This window comes from Bombina bombina, chromosome 6 (assembly GCF_027579735.1).
Source record: "Bombina bombina isolate aBomBom1 chromosome 6, aBomBom1.pri, whole genome shotgun sequence".
NCBI lineage: Eukaryota > Metazoa > Chordata > Amphibia > Anura > Bombinatoridae > Bombina > Bombina bombina.
Window position 1 is genome coordinate 1,087,722,334 of NC_069504.1, and position 21,869 is coordinate 1,087,744,202.

A 21,869-nucleotide genomic window follows, 5' to 3' on the forward strand; every position below is an offset into this window, starting at 1 on the left:
TATTGTACACCTACAGCTATGCCTATTGCACACCCACAGCTATGCCTACTGTACACCCACAGCTATACCTATTGTACATCCACAGCTATGCCTATTGTACACCTACAGCTATGCCTATTGTACACCTACAGCTATGCCTATTGTACACCCACAGCTATACCTATTGTACACCCACAGCTATACCTATTGTACACCTACAGCTATGCCTATTGCACACCTACAGCTATGCCTATTGTACACCTACAGCTATGCCTATTGTACACCTACAGCTATGCCTATTGTACACCCACAGCTATGCCTATTGCACACCTACAGCTATGCCTATTGTACACCCACAGCTATGCCTATTGTACACCCACAGATATGCCAATTGCACACCTACAGCTATGCCTATTGTACACCCACAGCTATGCCTATTGTACACCCACAGCTATGCCTATTGTACACCTACAGCTATGCCTATTGCACACCTACAGCTATGCCTATTGTACATCTACAGCTATGCCTATTGTACACCTACAGCTATGCCTATTGTACACCTACAGCTATGCCTATTGTACACCTACAGCTATGCCTATTGTACACCTACAGCTATGCCTATTGCACACCTACAGCTATGCCTATTGTACACCCACAGCTATGCCTATTGTACACCTACAGCTATACCTATTGTACACCTACAGCTATGCCTATTGTACACCTACAGCTATGCCTATTGTACACCCACACCTATGCCTATTGCACACCTACAGCTATGCCTATTGTACACCTACAGCTATGCCTATTGTACACCCACAGCTATGCCTATTGCACACCTACAGCTATGCCTATTGTACACCCACAGCTATGCCTATTATACACCCACAGCTATGACTATTGTACACCTACAGCTATGCCTATTGTACACCTACAGCTATGCCTATTGTACAACCACAGCTATGCCTATTGTACACCTACAGCTATGCCTATTGCTCACCTACAGCTATACATATTGCACACCTACAGCTATACCTATTGTACACCTACAGCTATGCCTATTGCACACCTACAGCTATGCCTATTGTACACCCACAGCTATGCCTATTGTACACCTACAGCTATGCTTATTGCACACCTACAGCTATGCCTATTGCACACCTACAGCTATGCCTATTGTACACCTACAGCTATGCCTATTGTACACCTACAGCTATGCCTATTGTACACCTACAGCTATGCCTATTGCACACCTACAGCTATGCCTATTGTACACCTACAGCTATGCCAGTGATGTGCAGTCACTAGAGGCAGGTGAGGCAGTGCTTCACCTCTCATATGGGCAAAAATATATTTTTTTTATTGGCTTTAAAAAAAAAATTGTAAATTTTTTCCCCCAGCATTTTTTTTTCTCACAGCTATATGTTGTGCAATGAAGAGGCACAATCAGGTCTGCCCACCATTACACAACATGCTGCACCATCTACTGGATGCAAGTGGTTAAGATCATTGCATGGCTCATTAACTGCTTATTTGAGGCAGTCCTATTTGGGCTGAACCAATCCAGTGAGAGGCATTAGTAAGTGGAACATAGGGTTTGGGCTGGATGTTAAATCATATAAAACAAAACAAAAACGCAAAAAAAACAACTTTCATATATTTTGTTGCTGTCCTGTGAACCTGCTAGCTTTGCTAAAGTGAAAAAGAGAGTTCTGTTCTTCCCCTCTAAGTGCAGTGGAATGTGCCACTGTCACTTCCTGAATCCTTACAGAGCAGGAGAGAGGCACAGAGAGCAGTGTTTCACCCACATCTTATTAAAGTAAGATTTTACTGAAAGATTCTGTTAGTTAAAATGATAATTTAATGAATGTGGTTTAGTGTTTGTTTACTCTTTTATAGCAGGGTCGTTTTTGTATTTTGTTTACTCAAACTTTACACCCACTAACTTAGCAGCTTGCCTCTGTACTTCACACTAAATTATAGACTAATTTTCTGAACTCTCTGTAGCTCTGCTGTTTTATTACTTTAAAATGCAGTGGTCCCCCCCCCTTGTGTGTGTGTGTGTGTGTGTGTGTCTCTCTATCTATCCATCTCTCTCCTTATGTGTTGTTCTCCCCCATGATCTCTTTCTCTCTCTGTCTCTCTTCCTCCCCCTCTGACTCTCATCCCTTATGTAATGAAAGAATCTATAAGCATAATTTGCAGCATTAAAGTAAAATGTATGTTTTAAACATATTTTAATGGGCATGGATTTCTAGATCTCATAATCAGAGCAAGCATTGTGTTATCTGGCAAGAGTTTCTGTTACAATCCTTTTAGACTAAAATCAGATGTTTACTAAGTTGACCAGTTTTCCAAGACACCATTTAAAGGGACATGAAACCCATATGAAACCCATATGCAAATTTAAATAACTTTCCAATTTACATCTAATATCTAATTTTCTTTATTCTTTTGATGTCCTTTGTTGAAAATCATATCTAAATATGCTCAGTAGCTGCTGATTGGTGGCTGCACATAGATACCTCGCGTGATTGGCTCACCCATGTGCATTGCTATTTCTTCAACAAAGGATATCTAAAGAATGAAGGCGTATCCTAGCCACTGCCTCACCATCCTCTGACGTCACTGCACGTCACTGAGCTGTAGGTGTACAATAGGCATAGCTGTGGGTGTACAATAGGCATAGCTGTGGGTGTGCAATAGGCATAGCTGTAGGTGTGCAATAGGCATAGCTGTGGGTGTACAATAGGCATAGCTGTGGGTGTACAATAGGTATAGCTGTGGGTGTGCAATAGGCATAGCTGTAGGTGTGCAATAGGCATAGCTGTAGGTGTACAATAGGCATAGCTGTGGGTGTACAATAGGCATAGCTGTGGGTGCGCAATAGGCATAGCTGTGGGTGTACAATAGGCATAGCTGTAGGTGTACAATAGGCATAGCTGTAGGTGTACAATAGGCATAGCTGTGGGTGTACAATAGGCATAGCTGTAGGTGTGCAATAGGCATAGCTGTAGGTGTACAATAGGCATTGCTGTGGGTGTACAATAGGTATAGCTGTGGGTGTACAATAGGCATAGCTGTAGGTGCGCAATAGGCATAGCTGTAGGTGTACAATAGGCATAGCTGTAGGTGTACAATAGGCATAGCTGTAGGTGTGCAATAGGCAGGGCTGCGGGTGTATAATAGGCATAGCTGCAGGTGTGCAATAGGCATAGCTGTAGGTGTGCAATAGGCAGGGCTGTGGGTGTATAATAGGCATAGCTGTAGGTGTGCAATAGGCATAGCTGTAGGTGTACAATAGGCATAGCTGTAGGTGTGGAATAGGCATAGCTGTAGGTGTGCAATAGGCATAGCTCAGTGACGTGCAGTGACGTCAGAGGATGGTGAGGCAGTGGCTAGGATACGCCTTCATTCTTTAGATATCCTTTGTTGAAGAAATAGCAATGCACATGGGTGAGCCAATCACGCGAGGTATCTATGTGCAGCCACCAATCAGCAGCTACTGAGCATATTTAGATATGATTTTCAACAAAGGACATCAAAAGAATAAAGAAAATTAGATATTAGATGTAAATTGGAAAGTTATTTAAATTTGCATATGGGTTTCATATGGGTTTCATGTCCCTTTAAATGGTGTCTTGGAAAACTGGTCAACTTAGTAAACATCTGATTTTAGTCTAAAAGGATTGTAACAGAAACTCTTGCCAGATAACACAATGCTTGCTCTGATTATGAGATCTAGAAATCCATGCCCATTAAAATATGTTTAAAACATACATTTTACTTTAATGCTGCAAATTATGCTTATAGATTCTTTCATTACATAAGGGATGAGAGTCAGAGGGGGAGGAAGAGAGACAGAGAGAGAAAGAGACCATGGGGGAGAACAACACATAAGGAGAGAGATGGATAGATAGAGAGACACACACACACACACACACACACACAAGGGGGGGGACCACTGCATTTTAAAGTAATAAAACAGCAGAGCTACAGAGAGTTCAGAAAATTAGTCTATAATTTAGTGTGAAGTACAGAGGCAAGCTGCTAAGTTAGTGGGTGTAAAGTTTGAGTAAACAAAATACAAAAACGACCCTGCTATAAAAGAGTAAACAAACACTAAACCACATTCATTAAATTATCATTTTAACTAACAGAATCTTTCAGTAAAATCTTACTTTAATAAGATGTGGGTGAAAAACTGCTCTCTGTGCCTCTCTCCTGCTCTGTAAGGATTCAGGAAGTGACAGTGGCACATTCCACTGCACTTAGAGGGGAAGAACAGAACTCTCTTTTTCACTTTAGCAAAGCTAGCAGGTTCACAGGACAGCAACAAAATATATGAAAGTTGTTTTTTTGCGTTTTTGTTTTGTTTTATATGATTTAACATCCAGCCCAAACCCTATGTTCCACTTACTAATGCCTCTCACTGGATTGGTTCAGCCCAAATAGGACTGCCTCAAATAAGCAGTTAATGAGCCATGCAATGATCTTAACCACTTGCATCCAGTAGATGGTGCAGCATGTTGTGTAATGGTGGGCAGACCTGATTGTGCCTCTTCATTGCACAACATATAGCTGTGAGAAAAAAAAATGCTGGGGGAAAAAATTTACAATTTTTTTTTTAAAGCCAATAAAAAAAATATATTTTTGCCCATATGAGAGGTGAAGCACTGCCTCACCTGCCTCTAGTGACTGCACATCACTGCTACAGCTATGCCTATTGCACACCTACAGCTATGCCTATTGTACACCTACAGCTATGCCCATTTCACACCTACAGCTATGCCTATTGTACACCTACAGCTATGCCTATTGTACACAGGGCCGTCTTTAATATTGATTGGACCCTGGGCAAAAATTTTCTTAGGCCCCCCTCCCCCACCCCATGCAATTTCGCTCTCCACCCCAACATCCCAAAAAAACAACTAAATCCATTTTTTTTTTATTATTAGCCCAGCGGTGGATCATCCACTGCTGGGCTAATCATTTAAAAAAAAAAAAAATTGCAATATGTGAAACTGGACCTAAGCAGAACTAATAAGTAAATAAATATATAAATTCCTCCACTGTGGATTCATTTAATATTCTTTTGAATGTGATTCTGGTGTGAGGTTAGCTGGTTAAAGATATTTAGGGCAGCCAACAGGAGCAAAGCAAGGTAAAGGAGGAAGCATTGAGGTGCAGACAAATATAAGTTTACTGACTGGAACAGCAGAACTACTATGGGAAGCTGTAAAATCTGAGACAGAGAGAAAATAAAAACTATAAAAATAAACCTTACATTAATGTGTGAAGTATCAGCATGACGCTATACATCAGCCACACCAGCACATGTAGCTTCTTTGCTAGGAACAAGTTCCCTCTCACCCTGAACTAGACAATGCTGCATGGGGAGGGGCGTGTGTGCACTCACTTATTCTTCCCACTGACACCTTTCTACAAAGCACTATTCCCCTAAGAAACTTCAGTTAGTTGATCTTAGGGCCACAGCAGAAAGAGCAGGGCTAAGGGGACCAGTAGACATGATGCTGTCTGTCCAAGGCTGAATGGATACAGTGTGAGATGAGTCACACAGCCTCAAGACTGAAGAGAGCAGTGTATGCAGCTGCACAGATGCTCAAATCCTCATGTGCCTGCCGCTCCAGCTTTCTGCTGCATGCGCCTACAGTCAGCCCTACCGAGAAACAATCCCCACCACCAGAGCAGTTACCTGGTAACAGTGGTAACCCCAGTAAGACCTTTTCTGATGCAGTGGAAAATGGCTGGATGCCGAGTTAGGGCTTTGCATTCAGTGCTGCACAGTGCACATCTAAAACAGCACATGGCACTAGCTTGGCATGTCACATGACACCGGCACGGTCTGGCACAGTTTTTTAAAAAAATATAAGCAGAGTACTTTTGACTGTGACAGTATTAGGACTGAATGTGTGTGTTCCCCATGTCACATCAGCAGTCTGGTATGAACCATTAAAAAAAAAAAAAAAAAAAAAAAAAAAATTTTTTTTTTTTAGGACTCTTGGGCCCCTCAACAGAGACTGGGCCCAGGGCAGTTGCCCCTTTTGCCCTGTGTTAAAGACGGTCCTGATTGTACACCTACAGCTATGCCTATTATACACTCACAGCCCTGCCTATTGTACACCTAGAGCTATGCCTATTGTACACCTACAGCTATGCCTATTTCACACCTACAGCTATGCCTATTGCACACCTACAGCCTTGCCTATTGTACCTGGGGGACGTGCAGTCATAGGAGGCAGGTGAGGCACTGCCATACCTGCTATTTGGGGTAAAAATGTAATTTTAATTAAAAAAAAAAATTCCCTGTATATTGCGCAATAGAGAGTGGCAGCATAGGGGTCGGCTTTCTCTCTATTGCGCAATCTTGTAGCATGCTTTGCTAACAGTAGCCGGCTAAAAAACTTCATATAGGAGACATCTCTAATGTGGCCACTTAGCCAATGTGCACCGGTCATATATTTTCTTCTGGTGACTGACAGCACCAGGAGAACTTGAACGGCGATGTTTGGCTCTCCCTGCACAGTGTGCATGCGCAAAACAGCGAAGAGGTCTAACAGCTGCTGCCTGGCTTTTTTTTTTCTTCTTAGCTCACCGCCATTTTAGCGCGTGTCTCAGCTCCTCCCTGCTAGCCCCCGTGTTCTATAAACCCTTAGGGAAATATTGGGAGGTATGATAACCTCAGTCATTACTGTAGCACGTGTCAGCTGCCCTGAATTTGCTCGGTACTGGGTTTCTTACATGACCAGCGCTCTGTGTAGATCAAGGACACATGTAAAGAAAAGAGAACAGCAAGTCAAAAATATAAATACTTAAAGGGACAGTAAACTTATTATCTGCAATGCAATTATTGCAATTAAACATTCTTACCTGGGGCTTTTCCAAAACAGTTTTAAACTATGTTTTTACATACTGACTTGCTACCAGCCTTCTCAATAAAGCTTTTTTATTCTAGTTTGAAACAGATGGGACAGTGCAGACCATTAAATACAGTAGAAATACACAATCAACCAGTGCATAATAAAAAGACAATGCAATATCAATTATCCTGAATTTTAAATAAGCCGTAGATTTTATTGTCAGTTTTCAAAATGTACTTCTATTTGCCAGAACCCTGTGAGAACCATCAGATATCTGTATACACTGTAATGATCAGTAGTAGCTGGTGGAAAGTCTCTTAAAACTGCAAGCCCTGTCTGAAACATGAAAGTTTAATTTTGACTTTAGCGTCCCTTTAAAGGCTCCAGTTATGCAGATGCAACTTTGAAGCCCATGCAATGCGAGTCTGCAACTGCAAGTTAAAGGGATAGTAAACACCTAAAATGTTATTGATTAAAAAGATAGACAATCCCTTTATTACCCATTGCCCAGTGTTTGCATAACCATCACTGCTATAGAAATATACTTTTTACCTCTGTAATTACCTTATATCTAAGCCTCTGCAGACTGCCTCTTTATCTCAGATCTTTTGACAGACTTGCATTTCAGGCAATTATTGTTGACTTATAAATAACTTCACGTGCATGAGCATGATGTTATTTATATGAAACACATGAACTTACACTCCCTCTTGCTGCGAAAAACTGTCAAATGCCTTCAGATAAGAGGCTGCCTTCAAGGGCTTAGAAATTAGCATATGAGCCTACCTAGATTTCGTTTTCAACTAAGAATACCAAGAGAACAAAGCTAATTTGATGATAAAAGTAAATTAGAAAGTTTCTTAAAATTTACATGCCCTCTCTGAATCATGAAAGGTTTTTTTGGACTTTACTATCCCTTTAAGACAAACAGTCCTCTGCTTCCTAACCTGGCTTTTTAGTGAGAGTGTTTACTGTGTACATGCATTTAAAGCATATTTAGATATGCTCTATTGCCAACATTTAAAACAGTGTGTCTGCAAATAATGCTAGCGCTGCTGAGCAGAAATGTAGTTTAAAATGTGGGTGGTTGGAGCATATCTAGATATGCTTTACTTGCATGTTTATTGTAAAAGCTTTCACTTACACCCGTGATAGCTTTTAATAGATGCACTTTTGCTGGAATGTTCCTTTAATGATAAAAAAAATAACCGGGCTGTATTAAATTGACATAAAAACATGAAATTACAAGACTGTTATGTAACCTTGTAATAAAGTAAAAAAACAGACAAGTGTTAATATTTTCTGAACACATTAACACCTTGTATTCTGCAATTGTCTTTCAAAAGCCAAACCTATGTCTTGCCCTATTTGTAAGAGGCAATGCAGACTTGTTAGGGAAATACATACAGCTAGCAATTGCTATTTTGTTACAAATTTACATTGTTTTTTTAGTATATTTTCCCTTCCCTCTAAGGCCAATTGCGGACAGATATGTAGCAGGGTTAAGCTTGCGAAGTCTGCATTGTGCGCTACCAATCTCAGAATTTATAAACCAACAATGTTCAGAATTTAATTACAGAAAAAAGGGGCAATATAAACAATAAAAGTATATTGTAAACACTATAGGGCGGATTTAATAAGCAGCGGATGCTGCTTAATCCGCCCAAAGTTACCTGTGATCTGGAAACTGACGTTAAAAATGCCCGATCAGATACGATTGGGATGATTGGCACCCCCTGCTACTGGCTGATTGGCCCCGAATGTGCAGGGGGCTGAATTGCACAAGCATTTCACAAGAAATGCTTGTGCAATAATAAATGCTGTCAGCGTTTGCTGTTGGCATTTAGCAATGTTGGACGGACATGGTTCGATATAGCAAATCATGTCCGCCCGACATTTGTTAAATTGACCCCTTTATATTACAGTCTTAAAGTGTTTTCATGTCCATATAAAGGGACATTAAGCACTAAATAAATGCTAGATAGAATGATTCATTCAAAGAAAAGATTAGTCTGAGAATAACATGTAGATTTATTTTTTTAAAGTTTCATTAGCTGTATAAATATTGACAAAATAATGTTGTGTAAAGTGTAAAGTTTTAATGTCTATAAAACAATAGGAGCTGCCATGTTGTAACTTAGGTCACCTTCTCTGCTGTGGCCAATTAGGGACAGTTATAAATAGGTCACTAGAGGGTGCAGCCAATGGCTGTATGGAATATAACAGTGTTCTGCGCTTCCATTTCTAACAACAACTGGAAAGCTCACAATTTCAGAATGGAATTACAGGAAAAGGGGACAAAATAAATAATGAAAGTATATTGCAGACGTTTTATACAGATACAATTTATAATTTTATATTAGAATCTCAAAGTGTTTAATGTCCCTTTAATTCATTTTACCATAGACACATTATTTTCTATGGCACAGAATCACTTCTATTAATAGAATTTTAAGCAATTAACACATTCTAACATGCAAATTTACACTTCCAATTACCCTCTTAAAAAGTGTTTAATAACTTCAGCTGGAAGCTGGTATGACGCTATTTACCATGTGTGATTTCAGAAATCTAATCAAGTATATGCAATCTGCTTTTAGTGAAACATTATTTACACCGTGTAACATATTCAGCTATGAAAAGCAGTAGTTGTACTTCATTTTAAAGGTACACAAATTCTTCAAAGTGTGTAGTCAACTGTTTTGTGTTGTTTATAGCTTAATTTGGTTAAAAGGTAATAGACATTAGACAAAAAATTGTTTCGGATTACATTTTTGTTACGAATATTCAAGGAAATTTGTTTCCCCGAATATTCATTCCCTGCACTATTCGGTTTTTGTTTTATTTAAAACTAAATGGAAAACTGAATTTTCGTTAAACATTTCCATTTGTTTTTGTTAAAACAGATGTAAATGTTTTCGAATCTACAGGTGAAAAGTTAACTCGCTCTGGAGAGTGCACTAACCTGATCCTGTCCTTGCCAGATCCCCTGCCGTACTAGCAGGAGGCTTAGCAGATAGTTAGTGCAGGTTCTGGGTGCTGAGCGCACTAACCTGATCTTCTCCTTGCCAGAGCCCCGGTCGTACTATCAGGAGGCTTAGCAGATGGTTAATGCAGATCCTGGGTGCTGAGCGCACTAACCTGATCCTCTCCTTGCCAGAACCCAGGCCGTACTATCAGGAGGCTTAGCAGATGGTTAGTGCAGGTCCTGAGTGCTGAGCGAGCTAACCTGATCTTCTCCTTGCCAGCGCCCCGGCCGTACTATCAGGAGGCTTAGCAGATGGTTAGTGCAGGTCCTGAGTGCTTAGCGTGCTAACCCTGATCCTCTCCTTGCCAGAGCCCCGGCCGTACTATCAGGAGGCTTAGCAGATGGTTAGTGCAGGTCCTGAGTGCTGAGCGCACTAACCTGATCCTGTCCTTGCCAGAGCCCCGGCCGTACTATCAGGAGGCTTAGCAGATGGTTAGTGCAGGTCCTGGGTGCTGAGCGCACTATCCTGATCCTCTCCTTGCCAGAGCCACGGCCGTACTATCAGGAGGCTTAGCAGATGGTTAGTGCAGGTCCTGAGTGCAGGTCCTGAGTGCTGAGCGAGCTAACCTGATCTTCTCCTTGCCAGCGCCCCGGTCGTACCATCAGGAGGCTTAGCAGATGGTTAGTGCAGTTCCTGGGTGCTGAGCGAGCTTACCCAATCCTCTCCTTGCCAGAGCCCCGGCAGTACTATCAGGAGGCTTAGCAGATGGTTAGTGCAGGTCCTGAGTGCTGAGCGCGCTAACCCAATCCTCTCCTTGCCAGGGCCCCGGCAGTACTATCAGGAGGCTTAGCAGATGGTTAGTGCAGGTCCTGAGTGCTGAGCGCGCTAACCCGATCCTCTCCTTGCCAAAGCCCCGGCCGTACTATCAGGAGGCTTAGCAGATGGTTAGTGCAGGTCCTGGGTGCTGAGCACCCTAACCCGATCCTCTCCTTGCCAGATCCCTGTCCGTACTATCAGGAGGCTTAGCAGATGGTTAGTGCAGGTCCTGGGTGCTGAGCGCCCTAACCCGATCCTCTCCTTGCCAGATCCCCGTCCGTACTATCAGGAGGCTTAGCAGATGGTTAGTGCAGGTCCTAGGTGCTTAGTGCGGTAAGCTCCTGTCAGCTTGCCGAGGGACCTGGCAAGGAGAGGATAGGATTAACGTGAACTCCAAAGTGTGTTAACTTTTCACCTGTAGATTCAAAAACATTTACTGTACATCTGTTTTAACACATTTTGTCAGTATGTTTCGTTTTGCATTAGGATATTCATTTTCGTTTATCTGATTTTTGGTCTATTCGTCTGAAAACAAATACACATCTCTAATAGACATTAAGGGGAATGTAAAGTAAACAAAAAAATCATAATTCAGATAGAGCATGAAATTTTAAATAACTTTTCAGTTTACTTATATTATCAAATCTGCTTTGTTGTTTGTATGCTTAGTTGAGCAGTAAACGTAGGAGCAGCAATGTACTGCAGGGAGTAGCTGAACATATCAGGTGAGCCAATGACAAGAGGATATGTGTGTATGCACCAATCAGCAGTTAGCTTCCAGTAGTGCATTGCTGCTCCTGAGCCAACCTAGGTATGTCTTTCAATAAAGGATAGAAAAGTACATTGGAAAGTTGTTTGAAGGGATAGTTTTTGTTTTTATCATTAGATAATAGTTTAAATGATCTAGGTGACTATTAAAGATCTGTTATATTTGTCATTAAACTATTAAGTCTTATATGATGTAGGCAATTTTTTTATTTTTTTGTATTTATTATATGTATTCAGTTTTTATCAGCATACAATCAAATGTGAAGCACTTTCAAAACAGATACATCCTTTGTAAAAAGTAACAAAGTAACCATTTTGTGCTCATGATATTTAACATCAGGGAAAAAGGAAGTAATAGATAAAATCCTCAAACTATGTAGGCAATTTTAATTTATATTGAATTGTCTTTCGCACAGCAGCTTAATTTGCTGTTCAGTATTAATTTATTTAGATATGCCGCTGCGATATATATTGAAGTCCTAACTCTACCATTTGGTACTAAGACTTTGGTGATTACTTTTCTAGTTTAGTTTTATGTTTTTTTGTTCTATGGCTTTATTTAAATATATAAAAATGGAGACACAGTTAATGAACACCGTAAAACATGTTTAGACTGTATGATTTAATAAGTTATAAATGTCAAAGTAGTCAAGATCTTACTCATATTTTTGTTAATGTCTACTATATGATCTTAAGTATATTGTCTACTGATGTCAATTTGTACAGAGATGATTCTCTTTTTCTATTGTTACTATGTTTATAAATCACTTTTGGCTGTTCAGGTAGAGAACCCTTTATTCAAACTGCTTGGGACTGGGAAAAGTTTGATTTTCGGAATAGTTTGGATTTTGGAATATTTGCATCTTTAAAATGGGGCAGTTTGGAGAGGAGGCAGAACCAAGTGTAATCAACAATATATTATATCATTTAGGCAATATTTAAATTTCAGAATACAGCTTATACATGTAACTAAAGGTGTTTTATGTCATTACTTTTGTTGCTTACAGACAGGGAAAATAGTAATATTTGATCATTTTATTTAAAAAAAAAATATTAGTGAAAAAGTTTGAATCTTAGAAACTGAGGCCAATTTAACAAATGTCTTGCGGACCTTATCCGACAGTGCGGATCAGGTCCGCAAGACATCGCTGAATGTGGAGAGCAATACGCTCTCCGTATTCAGCATTGCACCAGCAGCTCACAAGAGCTGCTGGTGCAACGCCGCCCCCTGCAGACTCGCGGCCAATGGGCCGCCAGCAGGGGGTATCAATCAACCCGATCGTACTCGAATGTGTTGAATGCCGGCAATTCCTGTCCGCCTGCTCAGAGCAGGCGAACATGGTTATGGAGCAGCGGTCTTTGTGACCGCTGCTCCATAACTTGTGTTTCTGGCGAGTCTTCAGACTCGCCAGAAACACGGGCCCTCAACCTCCATTCGGAGCTTGATAGATGGGCCCCTAAGTCTGGATTTTGGAATTCTAGATTTGGGAATATGTACCTTTATATCATCGTCTTCCTAATAAAAAAATAAAAAAAAAACATCAAACAACCCATCAAATTTCAGACAATGACTTATCTATAACCTGTTCTTGAAACTAATACTGAGGAAAAAATGCCACAAAATTGCAACTTGATTTGTACCCATTCCTTGTTCCAATGGTCATTATTAGTCATTCTCTATTATAGAAGTTAATGGTGCCGCATCTAAATGTTCACCTATTTGTCTATAGTTGCACTGTAAAGGATCTAAGTTTAAAATGACTCTAGAACCCTGCAGAACGCCCCATGGATGCCCCTGTTTGTTCTATCTAGCGAGACTACAGTACCATAATAGAACAGACTTGAATTTATTACAATAACAGACATTCATATAAACAATTGTGCAAGTTTCTTAAGTGTTGAGGGTGTAATTATCATTTTTCCGTGTTGCCTGTGGTTCTCTTTTGATGTGCGAGTTTTAATGTATTGCCCACATCACACAACTATAAATAATCCCAGGACCACCCACTATGCTATAAAAATAGGGTAAACAAGTCTTTATAAATTTTGTACACAATCTCGACTCCTTAAAACTGAATGAGCAGCTCTAAACCTAGCCGCTTTAAATATACATAGTTTTAGGAGGTAACACATTATTATATCCAAGTATTTGTGTAATAATAAAAGGCCCAACTCATTACAGCATTTTATTGCTTCATCTTTTCCATCCCTTAAACTGTAAGCTTTTTAATAGGATTTATTTTCGTAGAGAATTTGATGCTTTATAAAGAATTACAAACAACATACATAAATATACTTTTCTTTTTTAAGACACGATGAGTCCACGGATCATCTTAATTACTAATGGAATATTCACCTCCTGGTCAGCAGGAGGAGACAAAGAGCACCACAGCAGAGCTGTTAAATAGCTCCTCCCATACCTCCCACTCCAGTCATTCTCTTTGCCTACGTTAGTGATAGGAAGAGGTAAAGTTAGATGTTAGTATAGATCTCTTCAATAGAGTTTATTATTTTAAAACTAGTACAAGATTGTGCTGCTTTGTTCTAGGGTGTAGCCGTAGTCCATATCAGTCTCTTCAGTAGAGCTTTTGTTGGCTTTAGAGCAATAGGAACTGGTGGGACATAATTCTCCCTGTGCCTCCTATACATTTATGCTGCCCTTATCCTGATAGCCTAAGCACACTTAACTCAGGCTTTATCATTTTCCACAGGGCTATGGGAGGGAGAGGACCTCCTAAACCTGCTGAGCTGCCCTGCTATCGGGCAGAATACAAAGGTAAGTGCTAACTTTTTTATTCTGGGTCTGAAGCACACAGAGGATTCAGGACAGAGGAAGTATAGCACTTTACTGGGACATATATCTCCTATAGTTAGATTAAGGAGGATTATCTGGCAGCATGTTAATAGCAGGCACTGGGGCTGAGGAGAGTGGCTTTCTGGGGGTACTTAATCCGAGCTGGATGCAAGAGGGATATGCCCTATACCAGAGAGGGCAGAACCACTTAAGATATTATCTTTAGGTTATTGTACAATCTGGATAAGATTTATAAGTAATGCATATTTTATACCTTAATTTGGTATTACTATTTGCCCCCAGGTTCAAAGAAGGGTTCAGTAATTTCTCCTGGTAGTCTATCTCTAATATAATGATGGCGACCGGGAGAGCATGTATTGTTACGCCCACGAAGGGCGGGGTTAAGTTTGGCGCCATTTTTCAGCTGCGCAAGTTTCCATCTCTGAGTGTTAACTATGCTACACTCTCTAAGATGTGAGTTATCACGCCCACGAAGGGTGGAGTTATGTTTAGGACCGACGTAACCTGCACTTGCTCTTCCGTTCATCGGAAGTTAGAGCGGTTTCTGGGAGAAGGGTTCTTATTCCTTTCTAACTCGATACTCAATGTTTTCACTTCGGTGGGTCCGGATAGCGCTACAGCTGCGCTCTGGATCGGTTTAGAATCTAAGGCATGTCCTTCTTAGGTACAGGAAGTCTAAGGGGTATTAGTGCCTTCAGCAAGATTTATCTGAGGCTTCAGTCGGTGTTTCTATGTTTGCATGCTAGTCTAAGCACTTCTCTGCACACAAGGATAAAAAAGTTACTGTTTAAAATTTAAAGAGACAGTAACGTTTTTATCTGTTAATCTTTCTTACAAGAATTTCACTGTTTATTTGTTTAATCCATCCTTTTGTGTTGTAGAATGGAACAAGATCACACAAAGAATGAGTTACGTTTTTATCTGTTAATCTTTATTACAAGAATTTCACTGTTTATTTGTTTATTCCATCCTTTGTGTTGTAGGATGGAACAAGAACACACAAAAAATGAGTTATTTTTAAATTTAAAGAGACAGTAACGTTTTTATCTGTTAATCTTTATTAAAAGAATGCCACTGTCTATTTGTTTAATCCATCCTTTGTGTTTTAGGATGAAACAAGAACACACAAAAAATGAGTTACTTTTTAATTTAAAGAGACAGTAACGTTTGTGTCAGTTTTTATTACTAATAAAAAAAAATAAAAAACATTCTTCTCGGATCTTCTCCTTCTAAGGTTTTTGTACTGTTTGGGGAGTCGGTTGACTATGGTCAATCTATGCCACAAATTTCTACCCTGGACGACCCCGACACTACCGGTGTTATCTATCCCAGTGTGTCCAGTAAGTTATTAGGAATGGAAGGAACCGCATTCCCTATATTTAATTAGATGTTTTTCCATAGCTTAGCTAAGGAGGCTGGGCAAACATTCACTAGTAGTTTCCAGCTTAGCTAAGAGAACTACGATGCCCTTAGAGGATAGTTGGGTTCAAAGGTCCTATGGACAAGAATTTGAAAAGGGAGTACACCAGGGCTTTCAATGGCAACCAGCTGTGTACTTTGCTACCGTCACTAGTACAATGGCATATTGGTCTGATGCGTTGTCTGATGCTACTAGTCAGAAACTCCCCTGGATAAAGATTCAGGATAGGATAAAAGCTTTTGAGTTGGCTAATTCCTTTATTTCGAATTCTTCCCTTCAAGTTATCAAACTGGGAGCATAGGTTTCAGGGTTATCTGTTGCAGCTCACAGAGTCTTATGGTTAGAATCTTGTTCTACGGATGTATGCTCTAAGTTTAAGCTTTTAGCGATTCCTTACAAAGGGAAGACCTTGTTGGGATCTGGCTTGACGAAAATAATATCTTTTGGAATTTATTGATTTTCAACAAAAAAAACAAACAAATAGCCTGCTGTTGAATCAAACACAGCGTGAAGGTCATGCCCCGATCCGGGACTGGATCTTGTAGAGGGCAGAATTCCCGTCTTCGCTCAGGCTTGGGTTCGAGATGTTCAGGATCCCTGTACAATAGAAACAGTGTTCCAGGGACACAAATCAGAGATCAAATAGTTTTCCTCTCAGAGGCAGGTTTCTGTTTTCAAGATTATCTGCAGATCAGATAAAAGGAGAGGAGTTCTTACACTGCGTAGGAGACCTCTCAGACCTGGGAGTGATTGTTCCAGTTCCACTATGGGTACAGGGTCTGGGGTTTTTTTGTCCCAATCGGTTTGTGGTTCCCAAAGAAGAGGAAACCTTCAGACCACTTTTAGATCTCAAGAGTCTAAACAAATTTCTTAGTGTACTGTCCTTCAAGATGGAAACTATTCGTTCCATTCTTCCCTTGATCCAAGAGGGTCAATTTATGACAACGGTGGATTTAAAGGACGCGTACCTTCATGTACCATTCTCAGGAATCGTCTCAAGAGTCTAAGGTTTGCCTTTCTGGACAAATGCTTCCAGTTCGTGCCTCTTCCTTTCGTTCTTGCCACAGCTCTTAGAGTTATCACAAGGGCTCTGGGATCACTGTTGGTGGTGCTTTAGTTTCGGGGCATTGCAGTGGCGCTCTATCTGGACGACATCCTGGTTCAGGCGCCATCCTTACAGCAAGTAAGATGTCACATATACATGGTGTTATCCTTCCTGCGATCTCACGGGTGGAAGGTAAATTTGGAAATGAGCTCCTCAGTCACATTCACAAGGAGCAACTTTCTGAGGAACCATAATAGATTCGATATCAATGAAGATTTTTCTGACAGAATTTCAGGAAATCAGAGTATCGATACTTGTCTAGTCATTCAATCCATTCCTCGGCCTGCAGTGGCTCAGTGCATGGAGGTATTTGGGCTGATGGTGGAGGCAATGGACATCATCCCGTTTGCTCGGTTTCATCTCAAATCTCTGCATTTAAGCATGCTCTGGCAATGGATCAGAGATTATACAGATTTGACTCTTCGAATACTACTGGAGCAGGAGACAAGGGATTCTCTTAAAATGGTGTTGTCTCTGGATCATCTATCCCAGGGAACCTGCTCTCACAGACCATCTTGGGTGATTGTGACTACAGACACCAGCCTTCTAGGGTGGGAAGCAGTCTGGGCTCTCTAAGGGCTCAAGAGGTTTTGGACTCAGCCAGAGTCTGTTCTTCTTATAAACATTCTGGAACTGAGAGCAATCTACAATGTCCTTCTGGCCTGGCCTCAGTTAGCCTCGGTCTAGTTTCTCAGGTTCTAGTCGATCAAAATAACGATCAATCATCTGGGAGGAACGTGGAGTTCCTTGGTGATGATAGAAGGGTCAAAAATAATTCAGTAGGCGGTCGCCCACTCATGCTGTCTGTCAGCGATCCACATCCCAGGGGTGGACAACTGGGAGACAGATTTTTTGAGCAGGCAGACTTTTCATCCGGGAGAGTGGGAACTCCATCCGGAAGTCTTATCCAGTTTTTTTCCTCCGTTGGCTTTTCTTCCTCGGGTCATTGCTCGAATCAAGCAGGAGAGGGCATCAGTGATCTTCATAGCACCGGCTTAGCCTCGCAGGATTTGGTATGCAAATCTGGTGGACATGTCATCTCTGCCACCTTGGAGACTTCCGTTGAAGAAGGACCTTCTAATCAAGGGCCCCTACTTCTCTCAGGTCTGGTTTATTTGAATCTGTCTGCTTGGAGATTGAACGTTTAATATTATCCAAGCAGGGTTTTTATGACTCGTCATTGAAACCATGATTCAGGCTTGTAAGCCTGTCACTAGAAAAATTTATCATAAATATCTCTATTGGTGTGAATCCATGGACTACTCATGGAGTAGAGTTAGGATTCCTAGAATTTAGTTTTTTTCTCCAAGAGGGTTTGGAGAAAGGTTTATCGTCAAGTTCCCTAAAGGGTCAAATTTGTCTTAGTCTAGTTTGTTACACTAACATCTGGCAGATGTCCCAGATGTACAATCATGTTGTCGGGCCTTGGGCAGGATCAGGCCTGTGTTCATACCAGTTACTCCTCCATGGAGTCTGAACTCCTTTCTCTTCCTAACTTCGGTCGAATGACTGGAGTGGGAGGGATGGGAGGAGCTATTTAACAGCTCTGCTGTGGTGCTCTTTGCCTCCTCCTGCTGACCAGGAGGTGAATATCCCATTAGTAATTAAGATGATCCGTGGACTTATTGTGTCAAAAAATAAATAAATTTATTAGGTAAGCATACATTTTCTTATTATAAGTCAAAATGATTTGCAGACAAATACTCACCTTTTATTTAATTAGTAAATGAAGGAAACATCAGTGGTAAAACCACCGTCTTCAGTGCTTTCCTTCACATGATTGATGATGATGTCTAAAATGTATATGTCTGTGTGTATATATACCTGTTTTATTGATGTGTTTATAAAGTGTGTGTTTTATACATTTGTAATTAGCTTGAGAAAGGGCTCTTCCTAATAAAGTTATAGTGCTTGCACCGTGTGTCACCTTTGGTTCTTTACTATATATATATATATATATATATATATATATATATATATATATATATATATATACAGGAGAAAAACAAAGCTAGATTATAATAGCAGAAACTGGGCTATTTAAAATATAAACATAATTCAATAGATGACTATATGTCAGGCTTCTAAATATAAGTAGACTTTAAAGAAATGGCAGGAGTCTCCTATTAATGTCGTCTAGATAAATATGAGCAACCATCCATCTATTAAAAAAGGCCTAAACAGGAGCACCAAATTATAACAAACAGCCCATTGGGAGATAGTGAGCATGAAAACAGGTGCAATTTAGGCATCTTATTTAAGACTTGAGAATGTTTACAATGAGCTCCTGTCACATCTTTTTAAAAAATTAAAAAAATCTTAGAAATACAGGATGAAGGGAGGTAACACAGCACAGTATCAATTATAAAATCAGCCAAACTTTTCAGCAAACTTTGAATGCACTGGAGACAATTATAGTGACAAGTAAACTGCTGCCCTGTGACAGGCTAACTGGTCTCATTATTCAGTAACACCTGTTGTGTGTTATTTTCTGTAGTTTCACACTAGTTAGCAATGCTGATAATGTTAAGCCCTCTGGCAGCTGAGGGGTTAAACTTCAGCCATTGTAGCATCTCTCATTCATAATTTATGAATGAGTGATGCTACAATGGCTGCAGTTTAACCCCTCAGTTGCCAGAGGGCTTAACCTTATCAGAACTTGAATGAGAGATGCTACAATGGCTGCAGTTTAACCCCTCAGCTGTCAGAGGGCCTAACATTATCAGCACTGCTAACTGTGGGAAGCTACATAAAATACCACACTGCAGGTTTTACTGAATAATGAGACCAGTGGACGCAGCCAGCCTTCAGCATAAGATTATCTCTATGAAAAAACAAAGCAGCCAGTAATCTTCCCCAGACAACAGAACAGTCACGTTGTATGCAGTTAGAGTAGAGACATAATATAGGTAGTTGTGTGTCCCAATGGAGTCACTGCCTGTTCTGCACTAAGACTAAGTAAGTAGTATTTTGTTAAACCGGACTGAGTTTCCACAGTCCGGTTTTGGTCAGGTCACTCACAGCAGGTGCTCAATGACAGCTGGGGGCAGCCGGAGACAGAGGGTGGTAGGGAAGTTACCATGCTCTGATGCGCAGATCTGTGGGGGTTCTTGCAGGGTATAAAGCTGGTGCACAGCACTTTGTTTTGAAGATGATGCTGTCAGCCTGTCCGGACTGCTGGGACCAGTATCTAAGCTAAAGTCTAAAGTTATGCTAGTTAGCTCTGTTGCTCGAGTCTACAGCCACTAGTAGACTCCGTTTAGACTCCGAGCTGAAGAAACCCAATAATGAGGCTGTTGCACTTCCTCTGTCTAACTTTAGCGCTCTTGCAGGCGCAACACTTTACTTTAATACCATAAAAAATAAATATGTCAAAGTGCTTGCGTTATTTAACCCCCTATAGCGCTGCTATTACAAGTTTTAAAAAACCCGGCTTGTGCATGCGATATGGCTGTGTTGAGCTCCATACCGCACACAAAACAAGCACTGTGTTTGACGTGCTTGTGCACGCTTCCCCCATAGACATCAATGGGGAGAGCGGGCTAAAAAAAGAACCTAACACCTGCAATCGTGGAAAGAAAAGCTCTGTAACGCAGCCCCATTGATGTCTATGGGGAAAAAAAACTAATGTTTAAACCTAACATCCTAACATAACTCAGAGTCTAAACACCCCTAATCGCAGCCACCTACATAATGCTATTAACCCCTAATCTGCCGCTCCCGATATCGCCGCCACATAAATAAAACTTATAACCCCTAATCTGCCGCTCCCAATATTGCCGCCACTATACTAAAGTTATTAACCCCTATTCCGCCGGTCCCCGACATCGCCGCAACTAAATACAGTTATTAACCCCTAAACCTCTGGCCTTCCACATCACTAAATAAACCTATTAACCCCTAAACCGCCAGCCTCCCACATCGCAAAAATCTAAATTAAACTATATTAACCACTAAACCTAACCCTAACGTAACCCTAACACCCCCTAACTTTAACATAATTAAACTAGAGCTAAAATAAAGTTACAATTATTAACTAAATAATACCTATTTAAAACTAAATACAAACTTACCTGTGAAATAAAACCTAAACTAGCTACAACATAACTAATAGTTATATTGTAGCTAGCTTAGATTTTATTTTTATTTTATTAGCCAATAGAATGAGAGCTGCTTAAATCATATTGGCTGATTTGAATAGCCAATAGGATTTTAACAGGCCTAATTCCTATTGGCTGATTCAACGTTTTCAGCCAATAGGAATGCAAGGGACGCCATCTTGAATCGCGTCCCTTGCGTTGAAGATTCAGTGTATGGCGGCGACCATATGAAGAGGATGCTCCACGCCGGATGTCTTCAGGATGGACCAGCTCCGCGCCTCCGGGATCAAGATAGAAGATGCCATCTGGATGAAGATTGAAGAGGCTGCCTGGATGAAGACTTCTCGCCGCCTGGATGAGGACTTCAATTCCGGGATGAAGATCATTCAAGTGGGACTTCAAAAACTGTAAGTGGACCGTCGGGGGTTAGTGTTAGGCTTTTTTTAAAGGTTTTTTTGGGTCGGTTTTTTTTTAGTTTAGGGTTTGGGCAGTAAAAGAGCTAAATGCCCTTTTAAGGGCAATGCCCATACAAATGCCCTTTTCAGGGCAATGGGTAGCTTAGGATTTTTTAGAATAAGTTTTTTTATTTTGGGGGGTTGGTTGGGTGGTGGGTTTTACTGTTGGGGGGTCTTTGTGGGTTTTTTTACAGGTAAAAGAGCTGATATCTTTGGGGCAATGCCCCACAAAAGGCCCCTTTAAGGGCCATTGGTAGTTTATTGTAGGCTAGGTTTTTTTTTTATTTTGGGTGTTTTTTTTTTTATTATTTTAATAGAGCTATTAGATTAGGTGTAATTCTTTTTTATTTTGGATAATTTTGTTTGTTATTTTCCGTAATTTAGTGTTTGTTATTTTTTGTAACTTTTTGTTTTTGTAATTAGATACTTTGTAATTTTTAGAGTAGTGTTAGAATTTTTTAAATGTGTAGTGTAGTTTATTTAATTGGTAGTTAGTTTAATTTTAGTTTAATAATTATATTAGTTTAATTGGTAGTTTAAACTTAGTTTTCTTAATTTGACAGG

At 40.4% G+C, this 21,869-nt stretch overlaps 1 protein-coding gene across 1 annotated transcript in view; it reads left to right on the forward strand.

Moving 5' to 3' along the window:
• TMEM178B (transmembrane protein 178B) overlaps positions 1 to 21,869 on the forward strand; it is a 734,113-nt gene that overhangs the window by 664,460 nt on the left and 47,784 nt on the right. The window lies entirely within an intron of this gene.